Below are 21005 nucleotides of genomic sequence, written 5' to 3' on the forward strand. Positions count from 1 at the left end.
AATCTCTCTCAATAACCATGAGAATGATTGTACATCTCTTAGTGAATCCTAATCTTTCTCCATATCTGTCACAGTTATTATCTATCTCTCAGTGATTCACAATCTCTCTCCTGATTTGTCAGAGTGATTGTATTTCACTTAGTAATTCCCAATTTCTCTCAGCATGTCTCAGAGTGATTGTGTATCACACTGTGTTTCCCAATCTCTCTCAGATTTGTTACAGTGATTGCATATCTCTCCGGGGTTCCCAATCTCTCTGAGTATCGTTGACAGTGATTTTACATGTCTCAGTAATTATCCATCTCTCTTAGTATCTGTCAGAGAGATAGTATATTTCTCAGTTATTCCCAATCTCTCTCAGCATCGGTCATAGTGATTGTATATCGCTCAATGAATCCCAATTTCTCTCAGTATCTGTCACAGGGATTGCGTATATTTCAGTGATTTGCAATCTCACCCAGTATGTGTCAAAGTGAATGTATATCTGTTAGTGATTCCCAATCTCCCTCAGGATCTGTCACAGTGATTGTATATTCCTCAGTGATTCTCAATCTCTCCCATTATCTGCCACAGTGATTGTATATCTCTCAGTGATTACCAATCTCTCCCAGTATGTGTCACACTGATTCTATTTCTCTCAGTGATTCCCAATCTCTCCCAGTATCTGTCCCAGTGACTGTATATCTCAGTGATTCGAAATCTCTCTCAAGATCCGTCAGAGTGATTGTTCATCTCTCAGTAATTCCCAATCACTCTCAGTATCTGTCATAGTGATTGTATATCTCTCAGTGATTTTCAATCTCTCCCAGTATCTGTCACAGTGATTGTATTTCTCTCAATGATTCCCAATCTCTCCCAGTATCTGTCAAAGCGATTGTTTATCTAAGTGATTCCCAATCTCTCTCAGAATCTGTCCTAGTGAAGGTATATATTTCAGTGATTCTCAACCTCTCTTAGTATCTGTCACAGTGACTGTATATCTGTTAGTGATTCCCAATCTCCCTCAGGATCTGTGACGGTGATTGTATATTTCTCTATGATTCCCAATCTTTCTCTCTATCTGTCACAATGATTGAATATTTCTCGGTGACTCCCAATCTCTATCAGAATCTGTCACAGTGATTGTACATATTTCAGTGATTCCCAATCTCTCTCAGGATCTGTCACAGTGATTGTATATCTCAGTGATTTGAAATCTCTCTCAAGATCCATCAGAGTGATTGTGCATCTCTCAGTAATTCCCAATCTGTCTCAGTATCTGTCAAAGTGATGGTATATCTCAGTGATTCCCAATCTCTCTCAGAATCTGTCACAGTGATTGTATATATTTCAGTGATTCCCAAACTCTCTCAGTATCTGTCACTGTGAATGTATATTTGTTAGTGATTCCCAATCTCTCTCAGGATCTGTCACAGTGATTGTATATTTCTCTATCATTCCGAATCTCTCTCTGTATCTGTCACAGTGATTTTATATCTCTAAGTGATTCCCAATCTCTCTCAGTATCTCTCACAGTGTTTTTATATCCGTGTGAATCCCAATTTCTCTCAGAACCTGCCACTGTGATTATATATCTCTCAGTGATTCCCAATCTAACTCGGCATTTGTCACAGTGATTGTATAAACCTCAGTGCTTCTCAAATTCTCCCAGTATATCTCTTAGTGATTCCCATTCTCTCTACATATCTGTCACAGTTATTGTCTATCTCTCAGTGATACACAATCTCTGTCAGTATCTGTCACAGGGATTGTATATATCTCAGTGATTCCCAATCACTCTCAGCATCGGTCATAGTGATTGTATATCTCTCAATGAATCCCAATCTCTCTCAGTATCTGTCACAGGGATTGCGTATATCTCAGTGATTTGCAATCTCACCCAGTATCTGTCAAAGTGAATGTATATCTGTTAGTGATTCCCAATCTCCCTCAGGATCTGTCACAGTGAGTGTTTCTTTCTCTATGATTCCCAATCTCTCTCTGTATCTGTCACAGTGATTTTATATCTCTCAGTGATTCCCAATCTCTCTCAGTATCTCTCACAGTTTTTTTTATATCTGTGTGAATCCCAATCTCTCTCAGAACGTGCCACAGTGATTGTATATCTCTCAGTGATTCCCAATCTCTCTCGGCATTTGTCACAGTGATTGTATGACCCTCAGTGCTTCTCAGACCTTCCCAGTATATCTCTTAGTGCTTCCCATTCTCTCTCCATATCTGTCACAGTTATTGTCTATCTCTCAGTTATTCACAATCTCTGTCAGTATCTCTCATAGTGATTGTATATATCTCAGTGATTCCCAATCTCTCTCGGCATTTGTCACAGTGATTGTATGACCCTCAGTGCTTCTCAAACCTTCCCAGTATATCTCTTAGTGATTCCCATTCTCTCTCCATATCTGTCACAGTTATTGCCTATCTCTCAGTTATTCACAATCTCTGTCAGTATCTCTCATAGTGATTGTATATATCTCAGTGATTCCCAATCTCTCTCAGCATCGGTCATAGTGATTGTATATCGCTCAATGAATCCCAATTTCTCTCAGTATCTGTCACAGGGATTGCGTATATTTCAGTGATTTGCAATCTCACCCAGTATGTGTCAAAGTGAATGTATATCTGTTAGTGATTCCCAATCTCCCTCAGGATCTGTCACAGTGATTGTATATTCCTCAGTGATTCTCAATCTCTCCCATTATCTGCCACAGTGATTGTATATCTCTCAGTGATTACCAATCTCTCCCAGTATGTGTCACACTGATTCTATTTCTCTCAGTGATTCCCAATCTCTCCCAGTATCTGTCCCAGTGATTGTATATCTCAGTGATTCGAAATCTCTCTCAAGATCCGTCAGAGTGATTGTTCATCTCTCAGTAATTCCCAATCACTCTCAGTATCTGTCATAGTGATTGTATATCTCTCAGTGATTTTCAATCTCTCCCAGTATCTGTCACAGTGATTGTATTTCTCTCAATGATTCCCAATCTCTCCCAGTATCTGTCAAAGCGATTGTTTATCTAAGTGATTCCCAATCTCTCTCAGAATCTGTCCTAGTGAATGTATATATTTCAGTGATTCTCAACCTCTCTTAGTATCTGTCACAGTGACTGTATATCTGTTAGTGATTCCCAATCTCCCTCAGGATCTGTGACGGTGATTGTATATTTCTCTATGATTCCCAATCTTTCTCTCTATCTGTCACAATGATTGAATATTTCTCGGTGACTCCCAATCTCTATCAGAATCTGTCACAGTGATTGTACATATTTCAGTGATTCCCAATCTCTCTCAGGATCTGTCACAGTGATTGTATATCTCAGTGATTTGAAATCTCTCTCAAGATCCATCAGAGTGATTATGCATCTCTCAGTAATTCCTTTCTGTCTCAGTATCTGTCAAAGTGATGGTATATCTCAGTGATTCCCAATCTCTCTCAGAATCTGTCGCAGTGATTGTATATATTTCAGTGATTCCCAAACTCTCTCAGTATCTGTCACAGTGAATGTATATTTGTTAGTGATTACCAATCTCTCTCAGGATCTGTCACGGTGATTGTATATTTCTCTATCATTCCGAATCTCTCTCTGTATCTGTCACAGTGATTTTATATCTCTCAGTGATTCCCAATCTCTCTCAGTATCTCTCACAGTTTTTTTATATCTGTGTGAATCCCAATCTCTCTCAGTATTTGTCACAGTGATTGTATATCTCTCAGTGATTCCCAATCTCTCTCAGTGTCTGTCACAGTGATTGTATATCTCTCAGTGATTCCCAATCTTTCCCAGTAAATGGACAGTGATTGTATATCTCTCAGTGATTCCCAATTTCTCTCAGTATCTGTCCCAGTGATTGTATATATCTCAGTGCTTCACAATCTCTCTCAGTATCTGTCAAAATGATTATATATCTCTCAGTGCTTCCCAATTTTTTTTGGTATCTGTCAGAGTGATTGTATATCTCTCTGTGATTCCCAATCTCTCTCAGTATCTGTCTCAGTGATTGTATATCTCAGTGATTTGAAATCTCTCTCAAGATCCATCAGAGTGATTGTGCATCTCTCAGTAATTCCCAATCTGTCTCAGTATCTGTCAAAGTGATGGTATATCTCAGTGATTCCCAATCTCTCTCAGAATCTGTCACAGTGATTGTATATACTTCAGTGATTCCCAAACTCTCTCAGTATCTGTCACTGTGAATGTATATTTGTTAGTGATTCCCAATCTCTCTCAGGATCTGTCACAGTGATTGTATATTTCTCTATCATTCCGAATCTCTCTCTGTATCTGTCACAGTGATTTTATATCTCTAAGTGATTCCCAATCTCTCTCAGTATCTCTCACAGTGTTTTTATATCCGTGTGAATCCCAATTTCTCTCAGAACCTGCCACTGTGATTATATATCTCTCAGTGATTCCCAATCTAACTCGGCATTTGTCACAGTGATTGTATAAACCTCAGTGCTTCTCAAATTCTCCCAGTATATCTCTTAGTGATTCCCATTCTCTCTACATATCTGTCACAGTTATTGTCTATCTCTCAGTGATACACAATCTCTGTCAGTATCTGTCACAGGGATTGTATATATCTCAGTGATTCCCAATCACTCTCAGCATCGGTCATAGTGATTGTATATCTCTCAATGAATCCCAATCTCTCTCAGTATCTGTCACAGGGATTGCGTATATCTCAGTGATTTGCAATCTCACCCAGTATCTGTCAAAGTGAATGTATATCTGTTAGTGATTCCCAATCTCCCTCAGGATCTGTCACGGTGAGTGTTTCTTTCTCTATGATTCCCAATCTCTCTCTGTATCTGTCACAGTGATTTTATATCTCTCAGTGATTCCCAATCTCTCTCAGTATCTCTCACAGTTTTTTTTATATCTGTGTGAATCCCAATCTCTCTCAGAACGTGCCACAGTGATTGTATATCTCTAGTGATTCCCAATCTCTCTCGGCATTTGTCACAGTGATTGTATGACCCTCAGTGCTTCTCAGACCTTCCCAGTATATCTCTTAGTGATTCCCATTCTCTCTCCATATCTGTCACAGTTATTGTCTATCTCTCAGTTATTCACAATCTCTGTCAGTATCTCTCATAGTGATTGTATATATCTCAGTGATTCCCAATCTCTCTCAGCATCGGTCATAGTGATTGTATATCGCTCAATGAATCCCAATTTCTCTCAGTATCTGTCACAGGGATTGCGTATATTTCAGTGATTTGCAATCTCACCCAGTATGTGTCAAAGTGAATGTATATCTGTTAGTGATTCCCAATCTCCCTCAGGATCTGTCACAGTGATTGTATATTCCTCAGTGATTCTCAATCTCTCCCATTATCTGCCACAGTGATTGTATATCTCTCAGTGATTACCAATCTCTCCCAGTATGTGTCACACTGATTCTATTTCTCTCAGTGATTCCCAATCTCTCCCAGTATCTGTCCCAGTGATTGTATATCTCAGTGATTCGAAATCTCTCTCAAGATCCGTCAGAGTGATTGTTCATCTCTCAGTAATTCCCAATCACTCTCAGTATCTGTCATAGTGATTGTATATCTCTCAGTGATTTTCAATCTCTCCCAGTATCTGTCACAGTGATTGTATTTCTCTCAATGATTCCCAATCTCTCCCAGTATCTGTCAAAGCGATTGTTTATCTAAGTGATTCCCAATCTCTCTCAGAATCTGTCCTAGTGAATGTATATATTTCAGTGATTCTCAACCTCTCTTAGTATCTGTCACAGTGACTGTATATCTGTTAGTGATTCCCAATCTCCCTCAGGATCTGTGACGGTGATTGTATATTTCTCTATGATTCCCAATCTTTCTCTCTATCTGTCACAATGATTGAATATTTCTCGGTGACTCCCAATCTCTATCAGAATCTGTCACAGTGATTGTACATATTTCAGTGATTCCCAATCTCTCTCAGGATCTGTCACAGTGATTGTATATCTCAGTGATTTGAAATCTCTCTCAAGATCCATCAGAGTGATTATGCATCTCTCAGTAATTCCTTTCTGTCTCAGTATCTGTCAAAGTGATGGTATATCTCAGTGATTCCCAATCTCTCTCAGAATCTGTCGCAGTGATTGTATATATTTCAGTGATTCCCAAACTCTCTCAGTATCTGTCACAGTGAATGTATATTTGTTAGTGATTACCAATCTCTCTCAGGATCTGTCACGGTGATTGTATATTTCTCTATCATTCCGAATCTCTCTCTGTATCTGTCACAGTGATTTTATATCTCTCAGTGATTCCCAATCTCTCTCAGTATCTCTCACAGTTTTTTTATATCTGTGTGAATCCCAATCTCTCTCAGAACGTGCCACAGTGATTGTATATCTCTCAGTGATTCCCAATCTCTCTCAGTGTCTGTCACAGTGATTGTATATCTCTCAGTGATTCCCAATCTTTCCCAGTAAATGGACAGTGATTGTATATCTCTCAGTGATTCCCAATTTCTCTCAGTATCTGTCCCAGTGATTGTATATATCTCAGTGCTTCACAATCTCTCTCAGTATCTGTCAAAATGATTGTATATCTCTCAGTGCTTCTCAATTTTTTTTTGTATCTGTCAGAGTGATTGTTTATCTCTCTGTGATTCCCAATCTTTCCCAGTATCTGTCACAGTGATTGTATATCTCAGTGATTTGAAATCTCTCTCAAGATCCATCAGAGTGATTGTGCATCTCTCAGTAATTCCCAATCTGTCTCAGTATCTGTCAAAGTGATGCTATATCTCAGTGATTCCCAATCTCTCTCAGAATCTGTCACAGTGATTGTATATATTTCAGTGATTCCCAATCTCTCTCAGTATCTGTCACTGTGAATGTATATTTGTTAGTGATTCCCTATCCCTCTCAGGATCTGTCACAGTGATTGTATATTTCTCTAACATTCTGAATCTCTCTCTGTATCTGTCACAGTGATTTTATATCTCTCAGTGATTCCCAATCTCTCTCAGTATCTTTCACAGTTTTTTTATATCTGTGTGAATCCCAATTTCTCTCAGAACCTGCCACTGTGATTGTATATCTCTCAGTGATTCCCAATCTCTCTCGGCATTTGTCACAGTGATTGTATAACCCTCAGTGCTTCTCAAACTTTTTCAGTGTATGTCTTAGTGATTCCCATTCTCTCTCCATATCTGTCACAGTTATTGTCTATCTCTCAGTGATTCACAATCTCTGTCAGTATCTGTCACAGGGATTGTATATATCTCAGTGATTCCCAATCTCTCTCAGCATCGGTCATAGTGATTGTGTATCTCACAATGAATCCCAATTTATCTCAGTATCTGTCACAGGCATTGCATATATCTCATTGATTTGCAATCTCACCCAGTATCCGTCAAAGCGAATATATATCTCTTACTGATTCCCAATCTCCCTCAGGATCGGTCACGGTGATTGTATATTTCTCTATGATTCCCAACCTCTCTCTGTATCTGTCACAGTGATTTTATATCTCTCAGTGATTCAGAATCTGTCTCAGTATCTCTCACAGTTTTTTTATATCTGTGTGAAACCCAATCTCTCTCAGAACGTCCCACAGTGATTGTATATCTCTCAGTGATTCCCAATCTCTCTCGGCATTTGTCACAGTGATTGTATGACCCTGAGTGCTTCTCAAACTGTCCCAGAATATCTCTTGGTGATTCCCATTCTCTCTCCATATCTGTCACAGTTATTGTCTATCTCTCAGTGATTCACAATCTCTGTCAGTATCTGTCATAGTGATTGTATATATCTCAGTGATTCCCAATCTCTCTCAGCATCAGTCATAGTGATTGTATATATCTCAATGAATCCCAATCTCTCTCAGTATCTGTCACAGGGATTGCGTATATCTCATTGATTTGCAATCTCACCCAGTATCTGTCAAAGTGAATGTATATCTTATAGTGATTCCCAATCTCCCTCAGGATCTGTCATGGTGATTGTATATTTCTCTATGATTCCCAATGACTCTCTGTATCTGTCACAGTGATTGTATATTCCTCAGTGATTCTCAATCTTTCGCATTATCTGCCACAGTGATTGTATATCTCGCAGTGATTACCAATCTCTCCCAGTATGTGTCACACTGATTGTATTTCTCTCAGAGATTCCCAATCTCTCCCAGTATCTGTCCCAGTGATTGTATAACTCATTAATTCGAAATCTTTCTCAAGATCCGTCAGAGTGATTGTACATCTCTCAGTAAAACCCAATCACTCTCAGTATCTGTCATAGTGATTGCATATCTCTCAGTGATTTTCAATCTGTCCCAGTATCTGTCACAGTGATTGTATTTCTCTCAATGAATCCCAATCTCTCCCAGTATCTGTCAAAGTGATTGTATATATTTCAGTGATTCTCAATCTCTCTCATTATCTGTCACAGTGAATGTCTATCTCTCACTGATTCCCAATCTCTCTCAGTATCTGTCACAATGATTGTATATCTCTCAGTGATTCCCAATCTCTCTCAGCATCGGTCATAGTGATTGTATATATGTCAGTGATTCCCAATCATTCTCAGCATCAGTCGCAGTGATTGTATATCTCTCAGTGATTCCCAATAATTCGCAGCATCTGTCACAGTGATTGTATATCTCTCAGTTTTTCCCAATCTCTCTCAGTATTTGTCACAGTGATTGTATATCTCTCAGTTTTTCCCAATCTCTCTCAGTATTTGTCACCGTGATTGTATATCTCTCAGTGATTCCCAATCTCTCTCAGTATCTGTCACAATGATTGTATATCTCTCAGTGATTCCCAATCTCTCTCAGCATCGGTCATAGTGATTGTATATATGTCAGTGATTCCCAATCATTCTCAGCATCAGTCGCAGTGATTGTATATCTCTCAGTGATTCCCAATAATTCGCAGCATCTGTCACAGTGATTGTATATCTCTCAGTTTTTCCCAATCTCTCTCAGTATTTGTCACAGTGATTGTATATCTCTCAGTTTTTCCCAATCTCTCTCAGTATTTGTCACCGTGATTGTATATCTCTCAGTGATTCCCAATCTCTCTCAGTATCTGTCACAGTGATTGTATATCTCTCAGTGATTTCCAATCTTTCCCAGTAAATGTGACAGTGATTGTCTATCTCTCAGTAATTCCCAATTTCTCTCAGTATCTGTCCCAGTGATTGTATATATCTCAGTGCTTCACAATCTCTCTCAGTATCTGACACAGTGATTGTATATGTCTCAGTGCTTCCCAATTTTTTTTGTATCTGTCAGAGTGATTGTATATCTCTCTGTGATTCCCAATCTCTCTCATTATCTGTCACAGTGATTGTATATCTCAGTGATTTGAAATCTCTCTCAAGATCCATCAGAGTGATTGTGCATCTCTCAGTAATTCCCAATCTGTCTCAGTATCTGTCAAAGTGATGGTATATCTCAGTGATTCCCAATCTCTCTCAGAATCTGTCACAGTGATTGTATATATTTCAGTGATTCCCCAACTCTCTCAGTATCTGTCACTGTGAATGTATATTTGTTAGTGATTCCCAATCTCTCTCAGGATCTGTCACGGTGATTGTATATTTCTCTATCATTCCGAATCTCTCTCTGTATCTGTCACAGTGATTTTATATCTCTCAGTGATTCCCAATCTCTCTCAGTATCTCTCACAGTTTTTTTATATCTGTCTGAATCCCAATTTCTCTCGGAACATGCCACCGTGATTGTATATCTCTCAGTGATTCCCAATCTAACTCGGCATTTGTCACAGTGATTGTATAACCCTCAGTGCTTCTCAAATTCTCCCAGTATATCTCTTAGTGATTCCCATTCTCTCTCCATATCTGTCACAGTTATTGTCTATTTCTCAGTGATTCACAATCTCTGTCAGTATCTGTCACAGGGATTGTATATATCTCAGTGATTCCCAATCACTCTCAGCATCGGTCATAGTGATTGTATATCTCTCAATGAATCCCAATCTCTCTCAGTATCTGTCACAGGGATTGCGTATATCTCAGTGATTTGCAATCTCACCCAGTATCTGTCAAAGTGAATGTATATCTGTTAGTGATTCCCAATCTCCCTCAGGATCTGTCTTGGTGATTGTATCTTTCTCTATGATTCCCAATCTCTCTCTGTATCTGTCACAGTGATTTTATATCTCTCAGTGATTCCCAATCTCTCTCAGTATCTCTCACAGTTTTTTTTATATCTGTGTGAATCCCAATCTCTCTCAGAACGTGCCACAGTGATTGTATATCTCTCAGTGATTCCCAATCTCTCTCGGCATTTGTCACAGTGATTGTATGACCCTCAGTGCTTCTCAAACCTTCCCAGTATATCTCTTAGTGCTTCCCATTCTCTCTCCATATCTGTCACAGTTATTGTCTATCTCTCAGTTATTCACAATCTCTGTCAGTATCTCTCATAGTGATTGTATATATCTCAGTGATTCCCAATCTCTCTCAGCATCGGTCATAGTGATTGTATATCGCTCAATGAATCCCAATTTCTCTCAGTATCTGTCACAGGGATTGCGTATATTTCAGTGATTTGCAATCTCACCCAGTATGTGTCAAAGTGAATGTATATCTGTTAGTGATTCCCAATCTCCCTCAGGATCTGTCACAGTGATTGTATATTCCTCAGTGATTCTCAATCTCTCCCATTATCTGCCACAGTGATTGTATATCTCTCAGTGATTACCAATCTCTCCCAGTATGTGTCACACTGATTCTATTTCTCTCAGTGATTCCCAATCTCTCCCAGTATCTGTCCCAGTGATTGTATATCTCAGTGATTCGAAATCTCTCTCAAGATCCGTCAGAGTGTCTGTACTTCTCTCAGTAATTCCCAATCACTCTCAGTATCTGTCATAGTGATTGTATATCTCTCAGTGATTTTCAATCTCTCCCAGTATCTGTCACAGTGATTGTATTTTCTCAATGATTCCCAATCTCTCCCAGTATCTGTCAAAGCGATTGTTTATCTAAGTGATTCCCAATCTCTCTCAGAATCTGTCCTAGTGAAGGTATATATTTCAGTGATTATCAACCTCTCTTAGTATCTGTCACAGTGACTGTATATCTGTTAGTGATTCCCGATCTCCCTCAGGATCTGTGACGGTGATTGTATATTTCTCTATGATTCCCAATCTCTCTCTGTATCTGTCACAATGATTGAATATTTCTCGGTGACTCCCAATCTCTATCAGAATCTGTCACAGTGATTGTACATATTTCAGTGATTCCCAATCTCTCTCAGTATCTGTCACAGTTTTTGTATATCTCAGTGATTCGAAATCTCTCTCAATTACCATGAGACTGATTGTACATCTCTTAGTGATTCCCAATCTCTCTCCATATCTGTCACAGTTATTATCTATCTCTCAGTGATTCACAATCTCTCTCCTGATTTGTCAGAGTGATTGTATTTCACTAAGTAATTCCCAATTTCTCTCAGCACGTCTCAGAGTGATTGTGTATCACACTGTGTTTCCCAATCTCTCTCAGATTTGTTACAGTGATTGCATATCTCTCCGGGGTTCACAATCTCTCTGAGTATCTTTCACAGTGATTTTACATGTCTCAGTAATTATCCATCTCTCTCAGTATGTGTCAGAGAGATAGTATATTTCTCAGTTATTCCCAATCTCTCTAAGTATCTGTCATGGTGATTGCATATCTGTCTGTGATTCCCAATCTCTCTCAGTATCTGTCACATTGAAGGTCTATCTCACACTGATTCCCAATCTCTCTCAGTATCTGTCACAATGATTGTATATATCTCAGTGATTCCCAATCTCAAGCAGCATCTGTCACAGTGATTGTATATCTCTCAGTTTTTCCCAATCTCTTTCAGTATTTGTCACAGTGATTGTATATCTCTCAGTGATTCCCAAACTCTCTCAGTATCTGGCACAGAGATAGTATATTTCTCAGTTATTCCCAATTTCTCTCAGTATCTGTCATGGTGATTGCATATCTCTCAGTGATTCCCAATCTTTCTCAGTACCTGTAACAATGATTGCATAAATCTCTGTGATTCCCAATCTCTCTCAGTACTTGTCACATTGAAGGTCTATCTCTCACTGATTCCCAATCTCTCTCAGTATCTGTCACAATGATTTTATATCTCTCAGTGATTCCCAATCTCTCTCAGCATTTGTCATAGTGATTGTATATATCTCAGTGATTCCCAATCATTCTCAGCATCAGTCACAGAGATTGTATATCTCTCTGTGATTCCCAATAATTCGCAACATCTGTCACAGTCATTGTATATCTCTCAGTTGTTCCCAATCTCTCTCAGTATTTGTCACAGTGATTGTATATCTCTCAGTGATTCCCAATCACTCTCAGTATCTGTCACAGAGATGGTATATTTCTCAGTTATTCCCAATCTCTATCAGTATCTGTCATGGTGATTGCATATCCCTCATTGATTCCCAATCTTTCTCAGTATCTGTAACAATGATTGCATAATGCTCTGTGATTCCCAATCTCTCTCAGTATCTGTCACATTGAATGTCTATCTCTCACTGATTGCCAATCTCTCTCAGCATCTGTCACAATGATCGTATATCTCTCAGTAATTCCCATTCTCTCTCAGCATCGGTCATAGTGAATGTATATATCTCAGTGATTCCCAATCATTCTCAGCATCAGCCACAGTGATTGTATATCTCTCAGTTATTCCCAATAATTCGCAGCCTCTGTCACAGTGATTGTATATCGCTCAGTTTTTCCCAATCTTTCCCAGTATCTGTCACAGTGATTGTATATCTCTCAGTGCTTCCCAATATTTTTTGGTATCTGTCAGAGTGATTGTATATCTCTCTGTGATTCCCAATCTCTCTCAAGATCCGTCAGAGTGATTGTACATCTCTCAGTTATTACCAATCTCTCTCAGTATCTGTCACAGTGATTGTTTATCTAAGTGATTCCCAAACTCTCTCAGATCTGTCCTAGTGATTGTATATGTTTCAGTGATTCCCAATCTCCCTCAGGATCTGTCACGGTGATTGTATATTTCTCTATGATTCCCAATCTCTCTCTGTATCTGTCACAATGATTGAATATTTCTCGATTGACTCCCAATCACTCTCAGAATCTGTCACAGTCATTGTATATATTCCAGTGATTCCCAATCTCTCTCAGTATCTGTCACAGTTTTTGTATATCTCAGTGATTCGAAATCTCTCTCAATAACCATGAGAATGATTGTACATCTCTTAGTGAATCCTAATCTCTCTCCATATCTGTCACAGTTATTATCTATCTCTCAGTGATTCACAATCTCTCTCCTGATTTGTCAGAGTGATTGTATTTCACTAAGTAATTCCCAATTTATCTCAGCATGTCTCAGAGTGATTGTGTATCACACTGTGTTTCCCAATCTCTCTCAGATTTGTTACAGTGATTGCATATCTCTCCGGGGTTCCCAATCTCTCTGAGTGTCGTTCACAGTGATTTTACATGTCTCAGTAATTATCCATCTCTCTTAGTATCTGTCAGAGAGATAGCATATTTCTCAGTTATTCCCAATCTCTCTCAGTATCTGTCATGGTGATTGCATATCTCTCTGTGATTCCCAATCTCTCTCAGTATCTGTCACATTGAAGGTCTATCTCACACTGATTCCCAATCTCTCTTAGTATCTGTCACAATGATTGTATATATCTCAGTGATTCCCAATCTCAAGCAGCATCTGTCACAGTGATTGTATATCTCTCAGTTTTTCCCAATCTCTTTCAGTATTTGTCACAGTGATTGTATATCTCTCAGTGATTCCCAAACTCTCTCAGTATCTGGCACAGAGATAGTATATTTCTCAGTTATTCCCAATCTCTCTCAGTATCTGTCATGGTGATTGCATATCTCTCAGTGATTCCCAATCTTTCTCAGTATCTGTAACAATGATTGCATTAATCTCTGTGATTCCCAATCTCTCTCAGTATCTGTCACAATGATTGTATATCTCTCAGTGATTCCCAATCTCTCTCAGCATTGGTCACAGTGATTGTATTTATCTCAGTGATTCCTAATCATTCTCAGCATCAGTCACAGTGATTGTATATCTCTCAGTGATTCCCAATAATTCGCAGCATCTGTCGCAGTGATTGTATATCTCTCAGTTTTTCCCAATCTCTCTCAGTATTTGTCACAGTGATTGTATACCTCTCAGTGATTCCCAATCTCTCTCAGTATCTGTCACAGTGATTGTATATCTCTCTGTGATTCCCAATCTTTCCCAGTAAATGTGACAGTGATTGTACATCTCTCAGTGATTCCCAATTTCTCTCAGTATCTGTCCCAGTGATTATATATATCTCAGTGCTTCGCAATCTCTCTCAGTATCTGTCACAATGATTGTAAATGTCTCAGTGGTTCCCATTTATTGTTTTGTATCTGTCCCATTGATTGTATATCTCTCTATGATTCCCAATCTCTCTCAGTATCTGTCACAGTGATTGGATATCTCAGTGGTTTGAAATCTCTCTCAAGATCCATCAGAGTGATTGTGCATCTCTCAGTAATTCCCAATCTGTCTCAGTATCTGTCAAAGTGATGGTATATCTCAGTGATTCCCAATCTCTCTCAGTATCGGTCACAGAGATATTATATTTCTCACTTATTCCCAATCTCTCTCAGTATCTGTCATGGTGATTGCATATCTCTCAGTGATTCCCAATCTTTCTCAGTATCTTTCATAGTGATTGTATGTCTTTCAGTGATTCCCAATCTTTCCCTGTAAATGTGACAGTGATTGTATATCTCTCAGTGTTTCCCAATTTCTCTCAGTATCTGTCCCAGTGATTGTATATATCTCAGTGCTTCACAATCTCTCTCAGTATCTGTCACAATGATTGTAAATGTCTCATTGCTTCCCATGTATTTTTTTGTATCTGTCAGATTGATTGTATATCTCTCTATGATTCCCAATCTCTCTCAGTATCTGTCACAGTGATTGGATATCTCAGTGGTTTGAAATCTCTCTCAAGATCCATCAGAGTGATTGTGCATTTCTCAGTAATTCCCAATCTGTCTCAGTATCTGTCAAAGTGATGGTATATCTCAGTGATTCCAAATCTCTCTCAGTATCGATCACAGAGATATTATATTTCTCAGTTATTCCCAATCTCTCTCAGTATCTGTCATGGTGATTGCATATCTCTCAGTGATTCCCAATCTTTCTCAGTATCTGTAACAATGATTGCATAACTCTCTGTGATTCCCAATCTCTCTCAGTATCTGTTACATTGAATGTCTATCTCTCACTGATTCCCAATCTCTCTCAGTATCTGTCACAATGATTGTATATCTCTCAGTGATTCCCAATCTCTCTCAGCATCGGTCATAGTGATTGTATTTATCTCAGTGATTCCCAATCCTTCTCAGCATCAGTCACAGTGATTGTATATCTCTCAGTGATTCCCAATAATTCGCAGCATCTGTCACAGTGATTATATATCTCTCAGTTTTTCCCAATCTCTCTCAGTATCTGACACAGTTTTTGTATATCTCAGTGATTCGAAATCTCTCTCAATAACCATGAGAATGATTGTACATCTCTTAGTGAATCCTAATCTCTCTCCATATCTGTCACAGTTATTATCTATCTCTCAGTGATTCCCAATCTTTCTCAGTATCTGTAACAATGATTGCATTAATCTCTGTGATTCCCAATCTCTCTCAGTATCTGTCACAATGATTGTATATCTCTCAGTGATTCCCAATCTCTCTCAGCATTGGTCACAGTGATTGTATTTATCTCAGTGATTCCCAATCATTCTCAGCATCAGTCACCGTGATTGTATGTCTCTCAGTGATTCCCAATAATTCGCAGCATCTGTCGCAGTGATTGTATATCTCTCAGTTTTTCCCAATCTCTCTCAGTATTTGTCACAGTGATTGTATACCTCTCAGTGATTCCCAATCTCTCTCAGTATCTGTCACAGTGATTGTATATCTCTCTGTGATTCCCAATCTTTCCCAGTAAATGTGACAGTGATTGTACATCTCTCAGTGATTCCCAATTTCTCTCAGTATCTGTCCCAGTGATTATATATATCTCAGTGCTTCGCAATCTCTCTCAGTATCTGTCACAATGATTGTAAATGTCTCAGTGCTTCCCATTTATTGTTTTGTATCTGTCAGATTGATTGTATATCTCTCTATGATTCCCAATCTCTCTCAGTATCTGTCACAGTGATTGGATATCTCAGTGGTTTGAAATCTCTCTCAAGATCCATCAGAGTGATTGTGCATCTCTCAGTAATTCCCAATCTGTCTCAGTATCTGTCAAAGTGATGGTCTATCTCAGTGATTCCCAATCTCTCTCAGTATCGGTCACAGAGATATTATATTTCTCACTTATTCCCAATCTCTCTCAGTATCTGTCATGGTGATTGCATATCTCTCAGTGATTCCCAATCTTTCTCAGTATCTTTCATAGTGATTGTATGTCTTTCAGTGATTCCCAATCTTTCCCTGTAAATGTGACAGTGATTGTATATCTCTCAGTGTTTCCCAATTTCTCTCAGTATCTGTCCCAGTGATTGTAGATATCTCAGTGCTTCACAATCTCTCTCAGTATCTGTCACAATGATTGTAAATGTCTCATTGCTTCCCATGTATTTTTTTGTATCTGTCAGATTGATTGTATATCTCTCTATGATTCCCAATCTCTCTCAGTATCTGTCACAGTGATTGGATATCTCAGTGGTTTGAAATCTCTCTCAAGATCCATCAGAGTGATTGTGCATTTCTCAGTAATTCCCAATCTGTCTCAGTATCTGTCAAAGTGATGGTATATCTCAGTGATTCCCAATCTCTCTCAGTATCGGTCACAGAGATATTATATTTCTCAGTTATTCCCAATCTCTCTCAGTATCTGTCATGGTGATTGCATATCTCTCAGTGATTCGCAATCTTTCTCAGTATCTGTAACAATGATTGCATAACTCTCTGTGATTCCCAATCTCTCTCAGTATCTGTTACATTGAATGTCGATCTCTCACTGATTCCCAATCTCTCTCAGTATCTGTCACAATGATTGTATATCTCTCAGTGATTCCCAATCTCTCTCAGCATCGGTCATAGTGATTGTATTTATCTCAGTGATTCCCAATCCTTCTCAGCATCAGTCACAGTGATTGTATATCTCTCAGTGATTCCCAATAATTCGCAGCATCTGTCACAGTGATTATATATCTCTCAGTTTTTCCCAATCTCTCTCAGTATCTGACACAGTTTTTGTAGATCTCAGTGATTCGAAATCTCTCTCAATAACCATGAGAATGATTGTATATCTCTTAGTGATTCCTAATCTCTCTCCATATCTGTCACAGTTATTATCTATCTCTCAGTGGTTCACAATCTCTCTCCTGATTTGTCAGAGTGATGGTATTTCACTAAGTAATTCCCAATTTATCTCAGCATGTCTCAGAGTGATTGTGTATCACACTGTGTTTCCCAATCTCTCTCAGATTTGTTACAGTGATTGCATATCTCTCCGGGGTTGCCAATCTCTCTGAGTATCTTTCACAGTGATTTTACATGTCTCAGTAATTATCCATCTCTCTCAGTATGTGTCAGAGAGATAGTATATTTCTCAGTTATTCCCAATCTCTCTCAGTATCTGTCATGGTGATTGCATATCTGTCTGTGATTCCCAATCTCTCTCAGTATCTGTCACATTGAAGGTCTATCTCTCACTGATTCCCAGTCTCTCTCAGTATCTGTCACAATGATTGTATATATCTCAGTGATTCCCAATCTCATGCAGCATCTGTCACAGTGATTGTATATCTCTCAGTTTTTCCCAATCTCTCTCAGTATTTGTCACAGTGATTGTATATCTCTCAGTGATTCCCAAACTCTCACAGTATCTGGCACAGAGATAGTATATTTCTCAGTTATTCCCAATTTCTCTCAGTATCTGTCATGGTGATTGCAAATCTCTCAGTGATTCCCAATCTTTCTCAGTATCTGTAACAATGATTGCATAACTCTCTGTGATTCCCAATCTCTCTCAGTATCTGTCACAATGATTGTATATCTCTCAGTGATTCCCAATCTCTCTCAGCATCGGTCATAGTGATTGTATTTATCTCAGTGATTCCCAATCCTTCTCAGCATCAGTCACAGTGATTGTATATCTCTCAGTGATTCCCAATAATTCGCAGCATCAGTCACAGTGATTGTATATCTCTCAGCTTTTCCCAATCTCTCTCAGTATTTGTCACAGTGATTGTATATCTCTCAGTGATTCCCAATCTCTCTCAGTACCTGCCAGAGGGATTGTATATCTCTCAGTGATTCCCAATATTTCCCAGTAAATGTGACAGTGATTGTATATCTCTCAGTGATTCCCAATTTCTCTCAGTATCTGTCCCAGTGATTGTATATATCTCAGTGCTTCACAATCTCTCTCAGTATCTGTCACAGTGTTTGTAAATGTCTTTGTGCTTTCCAATTTTATTTTTGTATCTGTCAGAGTGATTGTATATCTCTCTATGATTCCCAATCTCTCTCAGTATCTGTCACAGTGATTGGATATCTCAGTGGTTTGAAATCTCTCTCAAGATCCATCAGAATGATTGTGCATCTCTCAGTAATTCCAAATCTGTCTCAGTATCTGTCAAAGTGATGGTATATCTCAGTGATTCCCAATCTCTCTCAGAATCTGTCACAGTGATTGTATATATTTCAGTGATTCCCAATCTCTCTCCGTATCTGTCACTGTGAATGTATATTTGTTAGTGATTCCCAATCACTCTCAGGATCTGTCACGGTGGTTGTATATTTCTCCATCATTCCGAATCTCTCTCTGTATCTGTCACAGTGATTTTATATCTCTCAGTGATTCCCAATCTCTCTTAGCATCGGTCATAGTGATTGTATATATCTCAATGAATCCCAATCTCTCTCAGCATCTGTCACAGGGATTGCGTATATCTCATTGATTTGCAATCTCACCCAATATCTGTCAAAGTGAATGTATATCTGTTAGTGATTCCCTATCTCCCTCAGGATCTGTCACGGTGATTTTATATTTCTCTATGATTCCCAATCTCTCTCAGAACCTGCCACAGTGATTGTATATCTCTCAGTGATTCCCAATCTCTCTCGGCATTTGTCACAGTGATTGTATATCCCTCAGTGCTTCCCAAACTCTCAGTATCTGTCACAGTGATTCTATATCTCTCAGTGATATCTAATAATTCACAGCATCAGTCATAGTGATTGTATAACTCTCAGTGATTGCCAATCTTTCCCAGTATCTGTCACAGTGATTGTATATCTCTCAGTGCTTCCCAATATTTTTTGGTATCTGTCAGAGTGATCGTCTGTCTCTCTGTGATTCCCAATCTCTCTCAAGATCCGTCAGAGTGATTGTACATCTCTCAGTTATTACCAATCTCTCTCAGTATCTGTCACAGTGATTGTTTATCTAAGTGATTCCCAAACTCTCTCAGAATCTGTCCTAGTGATTGTATATATTTCAGTGATTCCCAATCTCCCTCAGGATCTGTCACAGTCATTGTATATATTCCAGTGATTCCCAATCTCTCTCAGTATCTGTCACAGTTTTTGTATATCTCAGTGATTCGAAATCTCTCTCAATAACCATGAGAATGATTGTACATCTCTTAGTGAATCCTAATCTCTCTCCATATCTGTCACAGTTATTATCTATCTCTCAGTGGTTCACAATCTCTCTCCTGATTTGTCAGAGTGATGGTATTTCACTAAGTAATTCCCAATTTATCTCAGCATGTCTCAGAGTGATTGTGTATCACACTGTGTTTCCCAATCTCTCTCAGATTTGTTACAGTGATTGCATATCTCTCCGGGGTTGCCAATCTCTCTGAGTATCTTTCACAGTGATTTTACATGTCTCAGTAATTATCCATCTCTCTCAGTATGTGTCAGAGAGATAGTATATTTCTCAGTTATTCCCAATCTCTCTCAGTATCTGTCATGGTGATTGCATATCTGTCTGTGATTCCCAATCTCTCTCAGTATCTGTCACATTGAAGGTCTATCTCTCACTGATTCCCAGTCTCTCTCAGTATCTGTCACAATGATTGTATATATCTCAGTGATTCCCAATCTCATGCAGCATCTGTCACAGTGATTGTATATCTCTCAGTTTTTCCCAATCTCTCTCAGTATTTGTCACAGTGATTGTATATCTCTCAGTGATTCCCAAACTCTCACAGTATCTGGCACAGAGATAGTATATTTCTCAGTTATTCCCAATTTCTCTCAGTATCTGTCATGGTGATTGCAAATCTCTCAGTGATTCCCAATCTTTCTCAGTATCTGTAACAATGATTGCATAACTCTCTGTGATTCCCAATCTCTCTCAGTATCTGTCACAATGATTGTATATCTCTCAGTGATTCCCAATCTCTCTCAGCATCGGTCATAGTGATTGTATTTATCTCAGTGATTCCCAATCCTTCTCAGCATCAGTCACAGTGATTGTATATCTCTCAGTGATTCCCAATAATTCGCAGCATCTGTCACAGTGATTATATATCTCTCAGCTTTTCCCAATCTCTCTCAGTATTTGTCACAGTGATTGTATATCTCTCAGTGATTCCCAATCTCTCTCAGTACCTGCCAGAGGGATTGTATATCTCTCAGTGATTCCCAATATTTCCCAGTAAATGTGACAGTGATTGTATATCTCTCAGTGATTCCCAATTTCTCTCAGTATCTGTCCCAGTGATTGTATATATCTCAGTGCTTCACAATCTCTCTCAGTATCTGTCACAGTGTTTGTAAATGTCTTTGTGCTTTCCAATTTTATTTTTGTATCTGTCAGAGTGATTGTATATCTCTCTATGATTCCCAATCTCTCTCAGTATCTGTCACAGTGATTGGATATCTCAGTGGTTTGAAATCTCTCTCAAGATCCATCAGAGTGATTGTGCATCTCTCAGTAATTCCAAATCTGTCTCAGTATCTGTCAAAGTGATGGTATATCTCAGTGATTCCCAATCTCTCTCAGAATCTGTCAC

The sequence above is a fragment of the Carcharodon carcharias genome, chromosome 11 (genome assembly GCF_017639515.1).
Source record: "Carcharodon carcharias isolate sCarCar2 chromosome 11, sCarCar2.pri, whole genome shotgun sequence".
NCBI classification, from domain to species: Eukaryota; Metazoa; Chordata; class Chondrichthyes; order Lamniformes; family Lamnidae; genus Carcharodon; species Carcharodon carcharias.